Source organism: Anomaloglossus baeobatrachus, unplaced genomic scaffold (genome assembly GCF_048569485.1).
Source record: "Anomaloglossus baeobatrachus isolate aAnoBae1 unplaced genomic scaffold, aAnoBae1.hap1 Scaffold_226, whole genome shotgun sequence".
In the NCBI taxonomy this organism is placed as follows: domain Eukaryota; kingdom Metazoa; phylum Chordata; class Amphibia; order Anura; family Aromobatidae; genus Anomaloglossus; species Anomaloglossus baeobatrachus.
The window spans coordinates 190,121-211,012 of NW_027442000.1; the positions used below are offsets into that span (position 1 = coordinate 190,121).

Sequence of the window (20,892 nt, forward strand, 5' to 3'; positions counted from 1 at the left end):
TTTATCTTTCACACTTTTGACTTTCTTTATTCATCCAAATAGCAAACTCATCACCACTCAACCTGACCAACTCGGCTATGTCCCCGTGCTGCAGTTCTCTGTCTTATCTAGATCATTTGCAATTGAATGGAATAGATCCCTTTTGGACAAAGTGGATTCACCTGCTGCTGCAGTGACCACAGGTGTGATAAGATCTAGAATTGGCATCTGGTGCGATCTCTCCGCTTCCACTCCAAAGAAAGTTACCTGTTTATTCCTATCATGCATTGGTTTTTGGGGTTTTCTTTGAGTAATGATGATCTCTTTAGTAGTCTGTTGGCGCCCTCTCCTGGAGGAATAGTTTGCTTGCTCTTGGACATTCTAAAAGAGAGGTCATGATAGACATTGAGCTTCTGAGCTCAATTGGGGACAGTCATGGGTGATGAATGTTTGCAACCTACTGCGAAGCCTCATACCGCAATATAAGGAACGTCAAATACTAAGAAAGGGCGGCCTATGAAAGAATTACTACTTTCAATAAGTACACTTAAACGGCTAATTGGGAATAGAAAAACTGTAAAAAGCCCTCTGAGAAAGCCCCCCTCTAACCTTTGATAGTAAGCTTTTCTGTAGTCTGCCTGTTGATGTATTTTCCGTTTGAACTGTGCACAACATGAAGAGACGGAACACTGGCGGCTTGTCACAATGCCCCCCGATGACATCACAATAGCGCTGCTGCCTAGAAAACAAGCTGCGCAGAAGAAGTTGTTCTTTGGGTGGGAGGGTGGGCTAGTGGAAGGAGGGGGCAATCTCTTTTTTTCCCGGGTGGTAGGGGGATGACAGGAGAAGGGAAGCGGGTGGTGAGAAAGGTACAGAGGGCAGGGTTTGGGGGCTGGGAAGGAAAGGGAAAAGATTAGGGTTTGGGGATGATGAAAGGGTTTTCTACGGGTAAGGATGGCAAAGGGTGGCAGTGACGGAAAGTCAGGCAACCTGTCCTGTCCGTCTTTTTGTATCGTGAATTGGAAAGACTGCAAGGGGGAGGGGAGTTGCTTGCGCCCTAAAGGAGGAGTTATTCAGATTCATTGCAGTGGGCGGCGGCTGCAAAACGCACCATTCTTCTTGTTTTTGCTCTGCAAAGCAGCCTTTTCAAGGGTTGGCTTGGGTGACAAAATGTCTTGTGTAGGCGTGGGTTTGTCTCCCTCTCGCTCTCTCTCCCTAAGATGTGTCCGGCATAGGCCAGGGTGCCACTCGAGGCCCAAACCAATTCTGGTTATCGCTTCTCGGCCTTTTGGCTAAGATCAAGTGTAGTATCTGTTCTTATCAGTTTAATATCTGATACGTCCCCTATCTGGGGACCATATATTAAATGGATTTTTAGAACAGGGAGATGGAAAAAGAGCTTGCTCTGTCCACTCCACGCATTGACCTGGTATTGCAGTACCTCCAGGAACGGTGCACCCCTTCTTAACCCAGTTTCCAAAAGCAGAACTCAATTCACCTGATTCATATTAGCCCGATTTAATGAATTGGAAGAAAGCATACGTCTTCATATGCACCTCAATTTGGCCCATTCACTTTTCACACTTCCTCCTTTTGTTTTTTATCTTTCACACTTTTGACTTTCTTTATTCATCCAAATAGCAAACTCATCACCACTCAACCTGACCAACTCGGCTATGTCCCCGTGCTGCAGTTCTCTGTCTTATCTAGATCATTTGCAATTGAATGGAATAGATCCCTTTTGGACAAAGTGGATTCACCTGCTGCTGCAGTGACCACAGGTGTGATAAGATCTAGAATTGGCATCTGGTGCGATCTCTCCGCTTCCACTCCAAAGAAAGTTACCTGTTTATTCCTATCATGCATTGGTTTTTGGGGTTTTCTTTGAGTAATGATGATCTCTTTAGTAGTCTGTTGGCGCCCTCTCCTGGAGGAATAGTTTGCTTGCTCTTGGACATTCTAAAAGAGAGGTCATGATAGACATTGAGCTTCTGAGCTCAATTGGGGACAGTCATGGGTGATGAATGTTTGCAACCTACTGCGAAGCCTCATACCGCAATATAAGGAACGTCAAATACTAAGAAAGGGCGGCCTATGAAAGAATTACTACTTTCAATAAGTACACTTAAACGGCTAATTGGGAATAGAAAAACTGTAAAAAGCCCTCTGAGAAAGCCCCCCTCTAACCTTTGATAGTAAGCTTTTCTGTAGTCTGCCTGTTGATGTATTTTCCGTTTGAACTGTGCACAACATGAAGAGACGGAACACTGGCGGCTTGTCACAATGCCCCCCGATGACATCACAATAGCGCTGCTGCCTAGAAAACAAGCTGCGCAGAAGAAGTTGTTCTTTGGGTGGGAGGGTGGGCTAGTGGAAGGAGGGGGCAATCTCTTTTTTTCCCGGGTGGTAGGGGGATGACAGGAGAAGGGAAGCGGGTGGTGAGAAAGGTACAGAGGGCAGGGTTTGGGGGCTGGGAAGGAAAGGGAAAAGATTAGGGTTTGGGGATGATGAAAGGGCTTTCTACGGGTAAGGATGGCAAAGGGTGGCAGTGACGGAAAGTCAGGCAACCTGTCCTGTCCGTCTTTTTGTATCGTGAATTGGAAAGACTGCAAGGGGGAGGGGAGTTGCTTGCGCCCTAAAGGAGGAGTTATTCAGATTCATTGCAGTGGGCGGCGGCTGCAAAACGCACCATTCTTCTTGTTTTTGCTCTGCAAAGCAGCCTTTTCAAGGGTTGGCTTGGGTGACAAAATGTCTTGTGTAGGCGTGGGTTTGTCTCCCTCTCGCTCTCTCTCCCTAAGATGTGTCCGGCATAGGCCAGGGTGCCACTCGAGGCCCAAACCAATTCTGGTTATCGCTTCTCGGCCTTTTGGCTAAGATCAAGTGTAGTATCTGTTCTTATCAGTTTAATATCTGATACGTCCCCTATCTGGGGACCATATATTAAATGGATTTTTAGAACAGGGAGATGGAAAAAGAGCTTGCTCTGTCCACTCCACGCATTGACCTGGTATTGCAGTACCTCCAGGAACGGTGCACCCCTTCTTAACCCAGTTTCCAAAAGCAGAACTCAATTCACCTGATTCATATTAGCCCGATTTAATGAATTGGAAGAAAGCATACGTCTTCATATGCACCTCAATTTGGCCCATTCACTTTTCACACTTCCTCCTTTTGTTTTTTATCTTTCACACTTTTGACTTTCTTTATTCATCCAAATAGCAAACTCATCACCACTCAACCTGACCAACTCGGCTATGTCCCCGTGCTGCAGTTCTCTGTCTTATCTAGATCATTTGCAATTGAATGGAATAGATCCCTTTTGGACAAAGTGGATTCACCTGCTGCTGCAGTGACCACAGGTGTGATAAGATCTAGAATTGGCATCTGGTGCGATCTCTCCGCTTCCACTCCAAAGAAAGTTACCTGTTTATTCCTATCATGCATTGGTTTTTGGGGTTTTCTTTGAGTAATGATGATCTCTTTAGTAGTCTGTTGGCGCCCTCTCCTGGAGGAATAGTTTGCTTGCTCTTGGACATTCTAAAAGAGAGGTCATGATAGACATTGAGCTTCTGAGCTCAATTGGGGACAGTCATGGGTGATGAATGTTTGCAACCTACTGCGAAGCCTCATACCGCAATATAAGGAACGTCAAATACTAAGAAAGGGCGGCCTATGAAAGAATTACTACTTTCAATAAGTACACTTAAACGGCTAATTGGGAATAGAAAAACTGTAAAAAGCCCTCTGAGAAAGCCCCCCTCTAACCTTTGATAGTAAGCTTTTCTGTAGTCTGCCTGTTGATGTATTTTCCGTTTGAACTGTGCACAACATGAAGAGACGGAACACTGGCGGCTTGTCACAATGCCCCCCGATGACATCACAATAGCGCTGCTGCCTAGAAAACAAGCTGCGCAGAAGAAGTTGTTCTTTGGGTGGGAGGGTGGGCTAGTGGAAGGAGGGGGCAATCTCTTTTTTTCCCGGGTGGTAGGGGGATGACAGGAGAAGGGAAGCGGGTGGTGAGAAAGGTACAGAGGGCAGGGTTTGGGGGCTGGGAAGGAAAGGGAAAAGATTAGGGTTTGGGGATGATGAAAGGGCTTTCTACGGGTAAGGATGGCAAAGGGTGGCAGTGACGGAAAGTCAGGCAACCTGTCCTGTCCGTCTTTTTGTATCGTGAATTGGAAAGACTGCAAGGGGGAGGGGAGTTGCTTGCGCCCTAAAGGAGGAGTTATTCAGATTCATTGCAGTGGGCGGCGGCTGCAAAACGCACCATTCTTCTTGTTTTTGCTCTGCAAAGCAGCCTTTTCAAGGGTTGGCTTGGGTGACAAAATGTCTTGTGTAGGCGTGGGTTTGTCTCCCTCTCGCTCTCTCTCCCTAAGATGTGTCCGGCATAGGCCAGGGTGCCACTCGAGGCCCAAACCAATTCTGGTTATCGCTTCTCGGCCTTTTGGCTAAGATCAAGTGTAGTATCTGTTCTTATCAGTTTAATATCTGATACGTCCCCTATCTGGGGACCATATATTAAATGGATTTTTAGAACAGGGAGATGGAAAAAGAGCTTGCTCTGTCCACTCCACGCATTGACCTGGTATTGCAGTACCTCCAGGAACGGTGCACCCCTTCTTAACCCAGTTTCCAAAAGCAGAACTCAATTCACCTGATTCATATTAGCCCGATTTAATGAATTGGAAGAAAGCATACGTCTTCATATGCACCTCAATTTGGCCCATTCACTTTTCACACTTCCTCCTTTTGTTTTTTATCTTTCACACTTTTGACTTTCTTTATTCATCCAAATAGCAAACTCATCACCACTCAACCTGACCAACTCGGCTATGTCCCCGTGCTGCAGTTCTCTGTCTTATCTAGATCATTTGCAATTGAATGGAATAGATCCCTTTTGGACAAAGTGGATTCACCTGCTGCTGCAGTGACCACAGGTGTGATAAGATCTAGAATTGGCATCTGGTGCGATCTCTCCGCTTCCACTCCAAAGAAAGTTACCTGTTTATTCCTATCATGCATTGGTTTTTGGGGTTTTCTTTGAGTAATGATGATCTCTTTAGTAGTCTGTTGGCGCCCTCTCCTGGAGGAATAGTTTGCTTGCTCTTGGACATTCTAAAAGAGAGGTCATGATAGACATTGAGCTTCTGAGCTCAATTGGGGACAGTCATGGGTGATGAATGTTTGCAACCTACTGCGAAGCCTCATACCGCAATATAAGGAACGTCAAATACTAAGAAAGGGCGGCCTATGAAAGAATTACTACTTTCAATAAGTACACTTAAACGGCTAATTGGGAATAGAAAAACTGTAAAAAGCCCTCTGAGAAAGCCCCCCTCTAACCTTTGATAGTAAGCTTTTCTGTAGTCTGCCTGTTGATGTATTTTCCGTTTGAACTGTGCACAACATGAAGAGACGGAACACTGGCGGCTTGTCACAATGCCCCCCGATGACATCACAATAGCGCTGCTGCCTAGAAAACAAGCTGCGCAGAAGAAGTTGTTCTTTGGGTGGGAGGGTGGGCTAGTGGAAGGAGGGGGCAATCTCTTTTTTTCCCGGGTGGTAGGGGGATGACAGGAGAAGGGAAGCGGGTGGTGAGAAAGGTACAGAGGGCAGGGTTTGGGGGCTGGGAAGGAAAGGGAAAAGATTAGGGTTTGGGGATGATGAAAGGGCTTTCTACGGGTAAGGATGGCAAAGGGTGGCAGTGACGGAAAGTCAGGCAACCTGTCCTGTCCGTCTTTTTGTATCGTGAATTGGAAAGACTGCAAGGGGGAGGTGAGTTGCTTGCGCCCTAAAGGAGGAGTTATTCAGATTCATTGCAGTGGGCGGCGGCTGCAAAACGCACCATTCTTCTTGTTTTTGCTCTGCAAAGCAGCCTTTTCAAGGGTTGGCTTGGGTGACAAAATGTCTTGTGTAGGCGTGGGTTTGTCTCCCTCTCGCTCTCTCTCCCTAAGATGTGTCCGGCATAGGCCAGGGTGCCACTCGAGGCCCAAACCAATTCTGGTTATCGCTTCTCGGCCTTTTGGCTAAGATCAAGTGTAGTATCTGTTCTTATCAGTTTAATAGGCTACGGCCACCTTAGTACAATGATGCAATGCACACTGGAAGGTTGCGCTTGTTAGTACTTTGGGAGGATAGTATATCCATCTAGAGGAAACCATGGCCCTACCAGGATCGAGGCTATTAGACTGAGTAAGTGTGGGGGCTATGGTGCAATGTGCCCCAGGATTGACGACCCTGGAGTGAGTCTGAGCTTGCTGGCTTGGGACCCCGGCGAGCCTTGGGCTCTGTAGCACACCGTACCTTGCCTTTTCATACTTTCTGAGCATATTGCTCTATCCCGGCCTTCTGGCTAGGAAGGGAAATTTTTATAATCATGGTCGGAGGTCCGTTCAGCTTTGGGCTGAGAAACCAACACCCGGTTGGAGGTCTGGGTCAGCTTTCGCTGAGAAACCAACACCCGGTTGGAGGTCCGGGTCAGCTTCGGCTGAGAAACCAACACCCGGTTGGAGGTCCGGGTCAGCTTCGGCTGAGAAACCAACACCCGGTTGGAGGTCCGGGTCAGCTTCGGCTGAGAAACCAACACCCGGTTGGAGGTCCGGTTAGCCTTGGGCTGAGAAACCAACACCGGTTGACGGTCCGGGCAGTTTCGGCTGCGAAACCAACAACTAGTAGCTCTCTACTCCACTTGGGTAAGATGCCTGGGTGGACGCTGGGAGCAACGACAAGGCTCAACCAGGCTTCGGCTTGGGGGAGCACCGAAGATCCCTGACCCTTGCTGTGGCCTTCTGGCTCGGAGGGACGGGGTTGATTTTTGGGGACCCTCTCCTCACGGAGGGGTCCACACGAATCCTAGCCTTTGCACTGTTTTTGGTGTGACTTTGGTCATGCATTTTTTGCGGTGCTTTGGAAAGCTTCATTAAATCAAAAATCTGTTCTTATCAGTTTAATATCTGATACGTCCCCTATCTGGGGACCATATATTAAATGGATTTTTAGAACAGGGAGATGGAAAAAGAGCTTGCTCTGTCCACTCCACGCATTGACCTGGTATTGCAGTACCTCCAGGAACGGTGCACCCCTTCTTAACCCAGTTTCCAAAAGCAGAACTCAATTCACCTGATTCATATTAGCCCGATTTAATGAATTGGAAGAAAGCATACGTCTTCATATGCACCTCAATTTGGCCCATTCACTTTTCACACTTCCTCCTTTTGTTTTTTATCTTTCACACTTTTGACTTTCTTTATTCATCCAAATAGCAAACTCATCACCACTCAACCTGACCAACTCGGCTATGTCCCCGTGCTGCAGTTCTCTGTCTTATCTAGATCATTTGCAATTGAATGGAATAGATCCCTTTTGGACAAAGTGGATTCACCTGCTGCTGCAGTGACCACAGGTGTGATAAGATCTAGAATTGGCATCTGGTGCGATCTCTCCGCTTCCACTCCAAAGAAAGTTACCTGTTTATTCCTATCATGCATTGGTTTTTGGGGTTTTCTTTGAGTAATGATGATCTCTTTAGTAGTCTGTTGGCGCCCTCTCCTGGAGGAATAGTTTGCTTGCTCTTGGACATTCTAAAAGAGAGGTCATGATAGACATTGAGCTTCTGAGCTCAATTGGGGACAGTCATGGGTGATGAATGTTTGCAACCTACTGCGAAGCCTCATACCGCAATATAAGGAACGTCAAATACTAAGAAAGGGCGGCCTATGAAAGAATTACTACTTTCAATAAGTACACTTAAACGGCTAATTGGGAATAGAAAAACTGTAAAAAGCCCTCTGAGAAAGCCCCCCTCTAACCTTTGATAGTAAGCTTTTCTGTAGTCTGCCTGTTGATGTATTTTCCGTTTGAACTGTGCACAACATGAAGAGACGGAACACTGGCGGCTTGTCACAATGCCCCCCGATGACATCACAATAGCGCTGCTGCCTAGAAAACAAGCTGCGCAGAAGAAGTTGTTCTTTGGGTGGGAGGGTGGGCTAGTGGAAGGAGGGGGCAATCTCTTTTTTTCCCGGGTGGTAGGGGGATGACAGGAGAAGGGAAGCGGGTGGTGAGAAAGGTACAGAGGGCAGGGTTTGGGGGCTGGGAAGGAAAGGGAAAAGATTAGGGTTTGGGGATGATGAAAGGGCTTTCTACGGGTAAGGATGGCAAAGGGTGGCAGTGACGGAAAGTCAGGCAACCTGTCCTGTCCGTCTTTTTGTATCGTGAATTGGAAAGACTGCAAGGGGGAGGGGAGTTGCTTGCGCCCTAAAGGAGGAGTTATTCAGATTCATTGCAGTGGGCGGCGGCTGCAAAACGCACCATTCTTCTTGTTTTTGCTCTGCAAAGCAGCCTTTTCAAGGGTTGGCTTGGGTGACAAAATGTCTTGTGTAGGCGTGGGTTTGTCTCCCTCTCGCTCTCTCTCCCTAAGATGTGTCCGGCATAGGCCAGGGTGCCACTCGAGGCCCAAACCAATTCTGGTTATCGCTTCTCGGCCTTTTGGCTAAGATCAAGTGTAGTATCGTTCGAAAAGGTGGTTTAAGGCTCCGGCCACCTTAGTACAATGATGCAATGCACACTGGAAGGTTGCGCTTGTTAGTACTTTGGGAGGATAGTATATCCATCTAGAGGAAACCATGGCCCTACCAGGATCGAGGCTATTAGACTGAGTAAGTGTGGGGGCTATGGTGCAATGTGCCCCAGGATTGACGACCCTGGAGTGAGTCTGAGCTTGCTGGCTTGGGACCCCGGCGAGCCTTGGGCTCTGTAGCACACCGTACCTTGCCTTTTCATACTTTCTGAGCATATTGCTCTATCCCGGCCTTCTGGCTAGGAAGGGAAATTTTTATAATCATGGTCGGAGGTCCGTTCAGCTTTGGGCTGAGAAACCAACACCCGGTTGGAGGTCTGGGTCAGCTTTCGCTGAGAAACCAACACCCGGTTGGAGGTCCGGGTCAGCTTCGGCTGAGAAACCAACACCCGGTTGGAGGTCCGGGTCAGCTTCGGCTGAGAAACCAACACCCGGTTGGAGGTCCGGGTCAGCTTCGGCTGAGAAACCAACACCCGGTTGGAGGTCCGGTTAGCCTTGGGCTGAGAAACCAACACCGGTTGACGGTCCGGGCAGTTTCGGCTGCGAAACCAACAACTAGTAGCTCTCTACTCCACTTGGGTAAGATGCCTGGGTGGACGCTGGGAGCAACGACAAGGCTCAACCAGGCTTCGGCTTGGGGGAGCACCGAAGATCCCTGACCCTTGCTGTGGCCTTCTGGCTCGGAGGGACGGGGTTGATTTTTGGGGACCCTCTCCTCACGGAGGGGTCCACACGAATCCTAGCCTTTGCACTGTTTTTGGTGTGACTTTGGTCATGCATTTTTTGCGGTGCTTTGGAAAGCTTCATTAAATCAAAAATCTGTTCTTATCAGTTTAATATCTGATACGTCCCCTATCTGGGGACCATATATTAAATGGATTTTTAGAACAGGGAGATGGAAAAAGAGCTTGCTCTGTCCACTCCACGCATTGACCTGGTATTGCAGTACCTCCAGGAACGGTGCACCCCTTCTTAACCCAGTTTCCAAAAGCAGAACTCAATTCACCTGATTCATATTAGCCCGATTTAATGAATTGGAAGAAAGCATACGTCTTCATATGCACCTCAATTTGGCCCATTCACTTTTCACACTTCCTCCTTTTGTTTTTTATCTTTCACACTTTTGACTTTCTTTATTCATCCAAATAGCAAACTCATCACCACTCAACCTGACCAACTCGGCTATGTCCCCGTGCTGCAGTTCTCTGTCTTATCTAGATCATTTGCAATTGAATGGAATAGATCCCTTTTGGACAAAGTGGATTCACCTGCTGCTGCAGTGACCACAGGTGTGATAAGATCTAGAATTGGCATCTGGTGCGATCTCTCCGCTTCCACTCCAAAGAAAGTTACCTGTTTATTCCTATCATGCATTGGTTTTTGGGGTTTTCTTTGAGTAATGATGATCTCTTTAGTAGTCTGTTGGCGCCCTCTCCTGGAGGAATAGTTTGCTTGCTCTTGGACATTCTAAAAGAGAGGTCATGATAGACATTGAGCTTCTGAGCTCAATTGGGGACAGTCATGGGTGATGAATGTTTGCAACCTACTGCGAAGCCTCATACCGCAATATAAGGAACGTCAAATACTAAGAAAGGGCGGCCTATGAAAGAATTACTACTTTCAATAAGTACACTTAAACGGCTAATTGGGAATAGAAAAACTGTAAAAAGCCCTCTGAGAAAGCCCCCCTCTAACCTTTGATAGTAAGCTTTTCTGTAGTCTGCCTGTTGATGTATTTTCCGTTTGAACTGTGCACAACATGAAGAGACGGAACACTGGCGGCTTGTCACAATGCCCCCCGATGACATCACAATAGCGCTGCTGCCTAGAAAACAAGCTGCGCAGAAGAAGTTGTTCTTTGGGTGGGAGGGTGGGCTAGTGGAAGGAGGGGGCAATCTCTTTTTTTCCCGGGTGGTAGGGGGATGACAGGAGAAGGGAAGCGGGTGGTGAGAAAGGTACAGAGGGCAGGGTTTGGGGGCTGGGAAGGAAAGGGAAAAGATTAGGGTTTGGGGATGATGAAAGGGCTTTCTACGGGTAAGGATGGCAAAGGGTGGCAGTGACGGAAAGTCAGGCAACCTGTCCTGTCCGTCTTTTTGTATCGTGAATTGGAAAGACTGCAAGGGGGAGGGGAGTTGCTTGCGCCCTAAAGGAGGAGTTATTCAGATTCATTGCAGTGGGCGGCGGCTGCAAAACGCACCATTCTTCTTGTTTTTGCTCTGCAAAGCAGCCTTTTCAAGGGTTGGCTTGGGTGACAAAATGTCTTGTGTAGGCGTGGGTTTGTCTCCCTCTCGCTCTCTCTCCCTAAGATGTGTCCGGCATAGGCCAGGGTGCCACTCGAGGCCCAAACCAATTCTGGTTATCGCTTCTCGGCCTTTTGGCTAAGATCAAGTGTAGTATCTGTTCTTATCAGTTTAATATCTGATACGTCCCCTATCTGGGGACCATATATTAAATGGATTTTTAGAACAGGGAGATGGAAAAAGAGCTTGCTCTGTCCACTCCACGCATTGACCTGGTATTGCAGTACCTCCAGGAACGGTGCACCCATTCTTAACCCAGTTTCCAAAAGCAGAACTCAATTCACCTGATTCATATTAGCCCAATTTAATGAATTGGAAGAAAGCATACGTCTTCATATGCACCTCAATTTGGCCCATTCACTTTTCACACTTCCTCCTTTTGTTTTTTATCTTTCACACTTTTGACTTTCTTTATTCATCCAAATAGCAAACTCATCACCACTCAACCTGACCAACTCGGCTATGTCCCCGTGCTGCAGTTCTCTGTCTTATCTAGATCATTTGCAATTGAATGGAATAGATCCCTTTTGGACAAAGTGGATTCACCTGCTGCTGCAGTGACCACAGGTGTGATAAGATCTAGAATTGGCATCTGGTGCGATCTCTCCGCTTCCACTCCAAAGAAAGTTACCTGTTTATTCCTATCATGCATTGGTTTTTGGGGTTTTCTTTGAGTAATGATGATCTCTTTAGTAGTCTGTTGGCGCCCTCTCCTGGAGGAATAGTTTGCTTGCTCTTGGACATTCTAAAAGAGAGGTCATGATAGACATTGAGCTTCTGAGCTCAATTGGGGACAGTCATGGGTGATGAATGTTTGCAACCTACTGCGAAGCCTCATACCGCAATATAAGGAACGTCAAATACTAAGAAAGGGCGGCCTATGAAAGAATTACTACTTTCAATAAGTACACTTAAACGGCTAATTGGGAATAGAAAAACTGTAAAAAGCCCTCTGAGAAAGCCCCCCTCTAACCTTTGATAGTAAGCTTTTCTGTAGTCTGCCTGTTGATGTATTTTCCGTTTGAACTGTGCACAACATGAAGAGACGGAACACTGGCGGCTTGTCACAATGCCCCCCGATGACATCACAATAGCGCTGCTGCCTAGAAAACAAGCTGCGCAGAAGAAGTTGTTCTTTGGGTGGGAGGGTGGGCTAGTGGAAGGAGGGGGCAATCTCTTTTTTTCCCGGGTGGTAGGGGGATGACAGGAGAAGGGAAGCGGGTGGTGAGAAAGGTACAGAGGGCAGGGTTTGGGGGCTGGGAAGGAAAGGGAAAAGATTAGGGTTTGGGGATGATGAAAGGGCTTTCTACGGGTAAGGATGGCAAAGGGTGGCAGTGACGGAAAGTCAGGCAACCTGTCCTGTCCGTCTTTTTGTATCGTGAATTGGAAAGACTGCAAGGGGGAGGGGAGTTGCTTGCGCCCTAAAGGAGGAGTTATTCAGATTCATTGCAGTGGGCGGCGGCTGCAAAACGCACCATTCTTCTTGTTTTTGCTCTGCAAAGCAGCCTTTTCAAGGGTTGGCTTGGGTGACAAAATGTCTTGTGTAGGCGTGGGTTTGTCTCCCTCTCGCTCTCTCTCCCTAAGATGTGTCCGGCATAGGCCAGGGTGCCACTCGAGGCCCAAACCAATTCTGGTTATCGCTTCTCGGCCTTTTGGCTAAGATCAAGTGTAGTATCTGTTCTTATCAGTTTAATATCTGATACGTCCCCTATCTGGGGACCATATATTAAATGGATTTTTAGAACAGGGAGATGGAAAAAGAGCTTGCTCTGTCCACTCCACGCATTGACCTGGTATTGCAGTACCTCCAGGAACGGTGCACCCCTTCTTAACCCAGTTTCCAAAAGCAGAACTCAATTCACCTGATTCATATTAGCCCGATTTAATGAATTGGAAGAAAGCATACGTCTTCATATGCACCTCAATTTGGCCCATTCACTTTTCACACTTCCTCCTTTTGTTTTTTATCTTTCACACTTTTGACTTTCTTTATTCATCCAAATAGCAAACTCATCACCACTCAACCTGACCAACTCGGCTATGTCCCCGTGCTGCAGTTCTCTGTCTTATCTAGATCATTTGCAATTGAATGGAATAGATCCCTTTTGGACAAAGTGGATTCACCTGCTGCTGCAGTGACCACAGGTGTGATAAGATCTAGAATTGGCATCTGGTGCGATCTCTCCGCTTCCACTCCAAAGAAAGTTACCTGTTTATTCCTATCATGCATTGGTTTTTGGGGTTTTCTTTGAGTAATGATGATCTCTTTAGTAGTCTGTTGGCGCCCTCTCCTGGAGGAATAGTTTGCTTGCTCTTGGACATTCTAAAAGAGAGGTCATGATAGACATTGAGCTTCTGAGCTCAATTGGGGACAGTCATGGGTGATGAATGTTTGCAACCTACTGCGAAGCCTCATACCGCAATATAAGGAACGTCAAATACTAAGAAAGGGCGGCCTATGAAAGAATTACTACTTTCAATAAGTACACTTAAACGGCTAATTGGGAATAGAAAAACTGTAAAAAGCCCTCTGAGAAAGCCCCCCTCTAACCTTTGATAGTAAGCTTTTCTGTAGTCTGCCTGTTGATGTATTTTCCGTTTGAACTGTGCACAACATGAAGAGACGGAACACTGGCGGCTTGTCACAATGCCCCCCGATGACATCACAATAGCGCTGCTGCCTAGAAAACAAGCTGCGCAGAAGAAGTTGTTCTTTGGGTGGGAGGGTGGGCTAGTGGAAGGAGGGGGCAATCTCTTTTTTTCCCGGGTGGTAGGGGGATGACAGGAGAAGGGAAGCGGGTGGTGAGAAAGGTACAGAGGGCAGGGTTTGGGGGCTGGGAAGGAAAGGGAAAAGATTAGGGTTTGGGGATGATGAAAGGGCTTTCTACGGGTAAGGATGGCAAAGGGTGGCAGTGACGGAAAGTCAGGCAACCTGTCCTGTCCGTCTTTTTGTATCGTGAATTGGAAAGACTGCAAGGGGGAGGGGAGTTGCTTGCGCCCTAAAGGAGGAGTTATTCAGATTCATTGCAGTGGGCGGCGGCTGCAAAACGCACCATTCTTCTTGTTTTTGCTCTGCAAAGCAGCCTTTTCAAGGGTTGGCTTGGGTGACAAAATGTCTTGTGTAGGCGTGGGTTTGTCTCCCTCTCGCTCTCTCTCCCTAAGATGTGTCCGGCATAGGCCAGGGTGCCACTCGAGGCCCAAACCAATTCTGGTTATCGCTTCTCGGCCTTTTGGCTAAGATCAAGTGTAGTATCTGTTCTTATCAGTTTAATATCTGATACGTCCCCTATCTGGGGACCATATATTAAATGGATTTTTAGAACAGGGAGATGGAAAAAGAGCTTGCTCTGTCCACTCCACGCATTGACCTGGTATTGCAGTACCTCCAGGAACGGTGCACCCCTTCTTAACCCAGTTTCCAAAAGCAGAACTCAATTCACCTGATTCATATTAGCCCGATTTAATAAATTGGAAGAAAGCATACGTCTTCATATGCACCTCAATTTGGCCCATTCACTTTTCACACTTCCTCCTTTTGTTTTTTATCTTTCACACTTTTGACTTTCTTTATTCATCCAAATAGCAAACTCATCACCACTCAACCTGACCAACTCGGCTATGTCCCCGTGCTGCAGTTCTCTGTCTTATCTAGATCATTTGCAATTGAATGGAATAGATCCCTTTTGGACAAAGTGGATTCACCTGCTGCTGCAGTGACCACAGGTGTGATAAGATCTAGAATTGGCATCTGGTGCGATCTCTCCGCTTCCACTCCAAAGAAAGTTACCTGTTTATTCCTATCATGCATTGGTTTTTGGGGTTTTCTTTGAGTAATGATGATCTCTTTAGTAGTCTGTTGGCGCCCTCTCCTGGAGGAATAGTTTGCTTGCTCTTGGACATTCTAAAAGAGAGGTCATGATAGACATTGAGCTTCTGAGCTCAATTGGGGACAGTCATGGGTGATGAATGTTTGCAACCTACTGCGAAGCCTCATACCGCAATATAAGGAACGTCAAATACTAAGAAAGGGCGGCCTATGAAAGAATTACTACTTTCAATAAGTACACTTAAACGGCTAATTGGGAATAGAAAAACTGTAAAAAGCCCTCTGAGAAAGCCCCCCTCTAACCTTTGATAGTAAGCTTTTCTGTAGTCTGCCTGTTGATGTATTTTCCGTTTGAACTGTGCACAACATGAAGAGACGGAACACTGGCGGCTTGTCACAATGCCCCCCGATGACATCACAATAGCGCTGCTGCCTAGAAAACAAGCTGCGCAGAAGAAGTTGTTCTTTGGGTGGGAGGGTGGGCTAGTGGAAGGAGGGGGCAATCTCTTTTTTTCCCGGGTGGTAGGGGGATGACAGGAGAAGGGAAGCGGGTGGTGAGAAAGGTACAGAGGGCAGGGTTTGGGGGCTGGGAAGGAAAGGGAAAAGATTAGGGTTTGGGGATGATGAAAGGGCTTTCTACGGGTAAGGATGGCAAAGGGTGGCAGTGACGGAAAGTCAGGCAACCTGTCCTGTCCGTCTTTTTGTATCGTGAATTGGAAAGACTGCAAGGGGGAGGGGAGTTGCTTGCGCCCTAAAGGAGGAGTTATTCAGATTCATTGCAGTGGGCGGCGGCTGCAAAACGCACCATTCTTCTTGTTTTTGCTCTGCAAAGCAGCCTTTTCAAGGGTTGGCTTGGGTGACAAAATGTCTTGTGTAGGCGTGGGTTTGTCTCCCTCTCGCTCTCTCTCCCTAAGATGTGTCCGGCATAGGCCAGGGTGCCACTCGAGGCCCAAACCAATTCTGGTTATCGCTTCTCGGCCTTTTGGCTAAGATCAAGTGTAGTATCTGTTCTTATCAGTTTAATATCTGATACGTCCCCTATCTGGGGACCATATATTAAATGGATTTTTAGAACAGGGAGATGGAAAAAGAGCTTGCTCTGTCCACTCCACGCATTGACCTGGTATTGCAGTACCTCCAGGAACGGTGCACCCCTTCTTAACCCAGTTTCCAAAAGCAGAACTCAATTCACCTGATTCATATTAGCCCGATTTAATGAATTGGAAGAAAGCATACGTCTTCATATGCACCTCAATTTGGCCCATTCACTTTTCACACTTCCTCCTTTTGTTTTTTATCTTTCACACTTTTGACTTTCTTTATTCATCCAAATAGCAAACTCATCACCACTCAACCTGACCAACTCGGCTATGTCCCCGTGCTGCAGTTCTCTGTCTTATCTAGATCATTTGCAATTGAATGGAATAGATCCCTTTTGGACAAAGTGGATTCACCTGCTGCTGCAGTGACCACAGGTGTGATAAGATCTAGAATTGGCATCTGGTGCGATCTCTCCGCTTCCACTCCAAAGAAAGTTACCTGTTTATTCCTATCATGCATTGGTTTTTGGGGTTTTCTTTGAGTAATGATGATCTCTTTAGTAGTCTGTTGGCGCCCTCTCCTGGAGGAATAGTTTGCTTGCTCTTGGACATTCTAAAAGAGAGGTCATGATAGACATTGAGCTTCTGAGCTCAATTGGGGACAGTCATGGGTGATGAATGTTTGCAACCTACTGCGAAGCCTCATACCGCAATATAAGGAACGTCAAATACTAAGAAAGGGCGGCCTATGAAAGAATTACTACTTTCAATAAGTACACTTAAACGGCTAATTGGGAATAGAAAAACTGTAAAAAGCCCTCTGAGAAAGCCCCCCTCTAACCTTTGATAGTAAGCTTTTCTGTAGTCTGCCTGTTGATGTATTTTCCGTTTGAACTGTGCACAACATGAAGAGACGGAACACTGGCGGCTTGTCACAATGCCCCCCGATGACATCACAATAGCGCTGCTGCCTAGAAAACAAGCTGCGCAGAAGAAGTTGTTCTTTGGGTGGGAGGGTGGGCTAGTGGAAGGAGGGGGCAATCTCTTTTTTTCCCGGGTGGTAGGGGGATGACAGGAGAAGGGAAGCGGGTGGTGAGAAAGGTACAGAGGGCAGGGTTTGGGGGCTGGGAAGGAAAGGGAAAAGATTAGGGTTTGGGGATGATGAAAGGGCTTTCTACGGGTAAGGATGGCAAAGGGTGGCAGTGACGGAAAGTCAGGCAACCTGTCCTGTCCGTCTTTTTGTATCGTGAATTGGAAAGACTGCAAGGGGGAGGGGAGTTGCTTGCGCCCTAAAGGAGGAGTTATTCAGATTCATTGCAGTGGGCGGCGGCTGCAAAACGCACCATTCTTCTTGTTTTTGCTCTGCAAAGCAGCCTTTTCAAGGGTTGGCTTGGGTGACAAAATGTCTTGTGTAGGCGTGGGTTTGTCTCCCTCTCGCTCTCTCTCCCTAAGATGTGTCCGGCATAGGCCAGGGTGCCACTCGAGGCCCAAACCAATTCTGGTTATCGCTTCTCGGCCTTTTGGCTAAGATCAAGTGTAGTATCTGTTCTTATCAGTTTAATATCTGATACGTCCCCTATCTGGGGACCATATATTAAATGGATTTTTAGAACAGGGAGATGGAAAAAGAGCTTGCTCTGTCCACTCCACGCATTGACCTGGTATTGCAGTACCTCCAGGAACGGTGCACCCCTTCTTAACCCAGTTTCCAAAAGCAGAACTCAATTCACCTGATTCATATTAGCCCGATTTAATGAATTGGAAGAAAGCATACGTCTTCATATGCACCTCAATTTGGCCCATTCACTTTTCACACTTCCTCCTTTTGTTTTTTATCTTTCACACTTTTGACTTTCTTTATTCATCCAAATAGCAAACTCATCACCACTCAACCTGACCAACTCGGCTATGTCCCCGTGCTGCAGTTCTCTGTCTTATCTAGATCATTTGCAATTGAATGGAATAGATCCCTTTTGGACAAAGTGGATTCACCTGCTGCTGCAGTGACCACAGGTGTGATAAGATCTAGAATTGGCATCTGGTGCGATCTCTCCGCTTCCACTCCAAAGAAAGTTACCTGTTTATTCCTATCATGCATTGGTTTTTGGGGTTTTCTTTGAGTAATGATGATCTCTTTAGTAGTCTGTTGGCGCCCTCTCCTGGAGGAATAGTTTGCTTGCTCTTGGACATTCTAAAAGAGAGGTCATGATAGACATTGAGCTTCTGAGCTCAATTGGGGACAGTCATGGGTGATGAATGTTTGCAACCTACTGCGAAGCCTCATACCGCAATATAAGGAACGTCAAATACTAAGAAAGGGCGGCCTATGAAAGAATTACTACTTTCAATAAGTACACTTAAACGGCTAATTGGGAATAGAAAAACTGTAAAAAGCCCTCTGAGAAAGCCCCCCTCTAACCTTTGATAGTAAGCTTTTCTGTAGTCTGCCTGTTGATGTATTTTCCGTTTGAACTGTGCACAACATGAAGAGACGGAACACTGGCGGCTTGTCACAATGCCCCCCGATGACATCACAATAGCGCTGCTGCCTAGAAAACAAGCTGCGCAGAAGAAGTTGTTCTTTGGGTGGGAGGGTGGGCTAGTGGAAGGAGGGGGCAATCTCTTTTTTTCCCGGGTGGTAGGGGGATGACAGGAGAAGGGAAGCGGGTGGTGAGAAAGGTACAGAGGGCAGGGTTTGGGGGCTGGGAAGGAAAGGGAAAAGATTAGGGTTTGGGGATGATGAAAGGGCTTTCTACGGGTAAGGATGGCAAAGGGTGGCAGTGACGGAAAGTCAGGCAACCTGTCCTGTCCGTCTTTTTGTATCGTGAATTGGAAAGACTGCAAGGGGGAGGGGAGTTGCTTGCGCCCTAAAGGAGGAGTTATTCAGATTCATTGCAGTGGGCGGCGGCTGCAAAACGCACCATTCTTCTTGTTTTTGCTCTGCAAAGCAGCCTTTTCAAGGGTTGGCTTGGGTGACAAAATGTCTTGTGTAGGCGTGGGTTTGTCTCCCTCTCGCTCTCTCTCCCTAAGATGTGTCCGGCATAGGCCAGGGTGCCACTCGAGGCCCAAACCAATTCTGGTTATCGCTTCTCGGCCTTTTGGCTAAGATCAAGTGTAGTATCTGTTCTTATCAGTTTAATATCTGATACGTCCCCTATCTGGGGACCATATATTAAATGGATTTTTAGAACAGGGAGATGGAAAAAGAGCTTGCTCTGTCCACTCCACGCATTGACCTGGTATTGCAGTACCTCCAGGAACGGTGCACCCCTTCTTAACCCAGTTTCCAAAAGCAGAACTCAATTCACCTGATTCATATTAGCCCGATTTAATGAATTGGAAGAAAGCATACGTCTTCATATGCACCTCAATTTGGCCCATTCACTTTTCACACTTCCTCCTTTTGTTTTTTATCTTTCACACTTTTGACTTTCTTTATTCATCCAAATAGCAAACTCATCACCACTCAACCTGACCAACTCGGCTATGTCCCCGTGCTGCAGTTCTCTGTCTTATCTAGATCATTTGCAATTGAATGGAATAGATCCCTTTTGGACAAAGTGGATTCACCTGCTGCTGCAGTGACCACAGGTGTGATAAGATCTAGAATTGGCATCTGGTGCGATCTCTCCGCTTCCACTCCAAAGAAAGTTACCTGTTTATTCCTATCATGCATTGGTTTTTGGGGTTTTCTTTGAGTAATGATGATCTCTTTAGTAGTCTGTTGGCGCCCTCTCCTGGAGGAATAGTTTGCTTGCTCTTGGACATTCTAAAAGAGAGGTCATGATAGACATTGAGCTTCTGAGCTCAATTGGGGACAGTCATGGGTGATGAATGTTTGCAACCTACTGCGAAGCCTCATACCGCAATATAAGGAACGTCAAATACTAAGAAAGGGCGGCCTATGAAAGAATTACTACTTTCAATAAGTACACTTAAACGGCTAATTGGGAATAGAAAAACTGTAAAAAGCCCTCTGAGAAAGCCCCCCTCTAACCTTTGATAGTAAGCTTTTCTGTAGTCTGCCTGTTGATGTATTTTCCGTTTGAACTGTGCACAACATGAAGAGACGGAACACTGGCGGCTTGTCACAATGCCCCCCGATGACATCACAATAGCGCTGCTGCCTAGAAAACAAGCTGCGCAGAAGAAGTTGTTCTTTGGGTGGGAGGGTGGGCTAGTGGAAGGAGGGGGCAATCTCTTTTTTTCCCGGGTGGTAGGGGGATGACAGGAGAAGGGAAGCGGGTGGTGAGAAAGGTACAGAGGGCAGGGTTTGGGGGCTGGGAAGGAAAGGGAAAAGATTAGGGTTTGGGGATGATGAAAGGGCTTTCTACGGGTAAGGATGGCAAAGGGTGGCAGTGACGGAAAGTCAGGCAACCTGTCCTGTCCGTCTTTTTGTATCGTGAATTGGAAAGACTGCAAGGGGGAGGGGAGTTGCTTGCGCCCTAAAGGAGGAGTTATTCAGATTCATTGCAGTGGGCGGCGGCTGCAAAACGCACCATTCTTCTTGTTTTTGCTCTGCAAAGCAGCCTTTTCAAGGGTTGGCTTGGGTGACAAAATGTCTTGTGTAGGCGTGGGTTTGTCTCCCTCTCGCTCTCTCTCCCTAAGATGTGTCCGGCATAGGCCAGGGTGCCACTCGAGGCCCAAACCAATTCTGGTTATCGCTTCTCGGCCTTTTGGCTAAGATCAAGTGTAGTATCTGTGAGGCTCGGCAGATGCAATGCACACTGGAAGGTTGCGCTTGCTAGTACTCTTGATGTATAGTATATTCATCTAGAGGAAAACATGGCCCTACCAGGATCGAGGCTATTAGACTGAGTAAGTGTGGGGCTATGGTGCAATGTGCCCCAGGACTGACGACCCTGGAGTGAGTCTGAGCTTGCTGGCTTGGGACCCCGGCGAGCCTTGGGCTCTGTAGCACACCGTACCTTGCCCTTTCATACTTTCTGAGCTTATTGCTCTATCCCGGCCTTCTGGCTAGGAAGGGAAATTTTTATAATCATGGTCGGAGGTCCGTTCAGCTTTGGGCTGAGAAACCAACACCCGGTTGGAGGTCCGGGTCAGCTTCGGCTGAGAAACCAACACCCGGTTGGAGGTCTGGGTCAGCTTCGGCTGAGAAACCAACACCCGGTTGGAGGTCCGGGTCAGCTTCGGCTGAGAAACCAACAC

General features: G+C 47.2%; 11 non-coding genes and 3 pseudogenes across 11 annotated transcripts; all 14 read left to right on the forward strand.

The window, feature by feature from the left end:
* The first annotated feature begins 1,251 nt into the window (after positions 1 to 1,251).
* Positions 1,252 to 1,442, forward strand: LOC142261507 (U2 spliceosomal RNA). Its single transcript, XR_012729135.1, has one exon. It is a non-coding gene; the product is annotated as a U2 spliceosomal RNA (small nuclear RNA).
* Positions 1,443 to 2,829: 1,387 nt separating this feature from the next.
* Positions 2,830 to 3,020, forward strand: LOC142261508 (U2 spliceosomal RNA). The gene has a single exon (XR_012729136.1). It is a non-coding gene; the product is annotated as a U2 spliceosomal RNA (small nuclear RNA).
* Positions 3,021 to 4,407: 1,387 nt separating this feature from the next.
* LOC142261509 (U2 spliceosomal RNA) lies at positions 4,408 to 4,598 on the forward strand. Its single transcript, XR_012729137.1, has one exon. It is a non-coding gene; the product is annotated as a U2 spliceosomal RNA (small nuclear RNA).
* Positions 4,599 to 5,985: 1,387 nt separating this feature from the next.
* On the forward strand, positions 5,986 to 6,140 carry LOC142261581 (U2 spliceosomal RNA; annotated as a pseudogene).
* A 730-nt stretch (positions 6,141 to 6,870) lies between these two features.
* Positions 6,871 to 7,063, forward strand: LOC142261548 (U2 spliceosomal RNA). The gene has a single exon (XR_012729168.1). It is a non-coding gene; the product is annotated as a U2 spliceosomal RNA (small nuclear RNA).
* A 1,387-nt stretch (positions 7,064 to 8,450) lies between these two features.
* Positions 8,451 to 8,592, forward strand: LOC142261599 (U2 spliceosomal RNA; annotated as a pseudogene).
* Positions 8,593 to 9,335: 743 nt separating this feature from the next.
* LOC142261550 (U2 spliceosomal RNA) lies at positions 9,336 to 9,528 on the forward strand. The gene has a single exon (XR_012729169.1). It is a non-coding gene; the product is annotated as a U2 spliceosomal RNA (small nuclear RNA).
* A 1,387-nt stretch (positions 9,529 to 10,915) lies between these two features.
* On the forward strand, positions 10,916 to 11,106 carry LOC142261528 (U2 spliceosomal RNA). The gene has a single exon (XR_012729154.1). It is a non-coding gene; the product is annotated as a U2 spliceosomal RNA (small nuclear RNA).
* Positions 11,107 to 12,493: 1,387 nt separating this feature from the next.
* On the forward strand, positions 12,494 to 12,684 carry LOC142261511 (U2 spliceosomal RNA). Its single transcript, XR_012729139.1, has one exon. It is a non-coding gene; the product is annotated as a U2 spliceosomal RNA (small nuclear RNA).
* A 1,387-nt stretch (positions 12,685 to 14,071) lies between these two features.
* LOC142261512 (U2 spliceosomal RNA) lies at positions 14,072 to 14,262 on the forward strand. Its single transcript, XR_012729140.1, has one exon. It is a non-coding gene; the product is annotated as a U2 spliceosomal RNA (small nuclear RNA).
* Positions 14,263 to 15,649: 1,387 nt separating this feature from the next.
* LOC142261513 (U2 spliceosomal RNA) lies at positions 15,650 to 15,840 on the forward strand. The gene has a single exon (XR_012729141.1). It is a non-coding gene; the product is annotated as a U2 spliceosomal RNA (small nuclear RNA).
* Positions 15,841 to 17,227: 1,387 nt separating this feature from the next.
* On the forward strand, positions 17,228 to 17,418 carry LOC142261514 (U2 spliceosomal RNA). The gene has a single exon (XR_012729142.1). It is a non-coding gene; the product is annotated as a U2 spliceosomal RNA (small nuclear RNA).
* Positions 17,419 to 18,805: 1,387 nt separating this feature from the next.
* On the forward strand, positions 18,806 to 18,996 carry LOC142261515 (U2 spliceosomal RNA). The gene has a single exon (XR_012729143.1). It is a non-coding gene; the product is annotated as a U2 spliceosomal RNA (small nuclear RNA).
* Positions 18,997 to 20,383: 1,387 nt separating this feature from the next.
* LOC142261588 (U2 spliceosomal RNA) lies at positions 20,384 to 20,588 on the forward strand (annotated as a pseudogene).
* Positions 20,589 to 20,892: the final 304 nt, after the last annotated feature.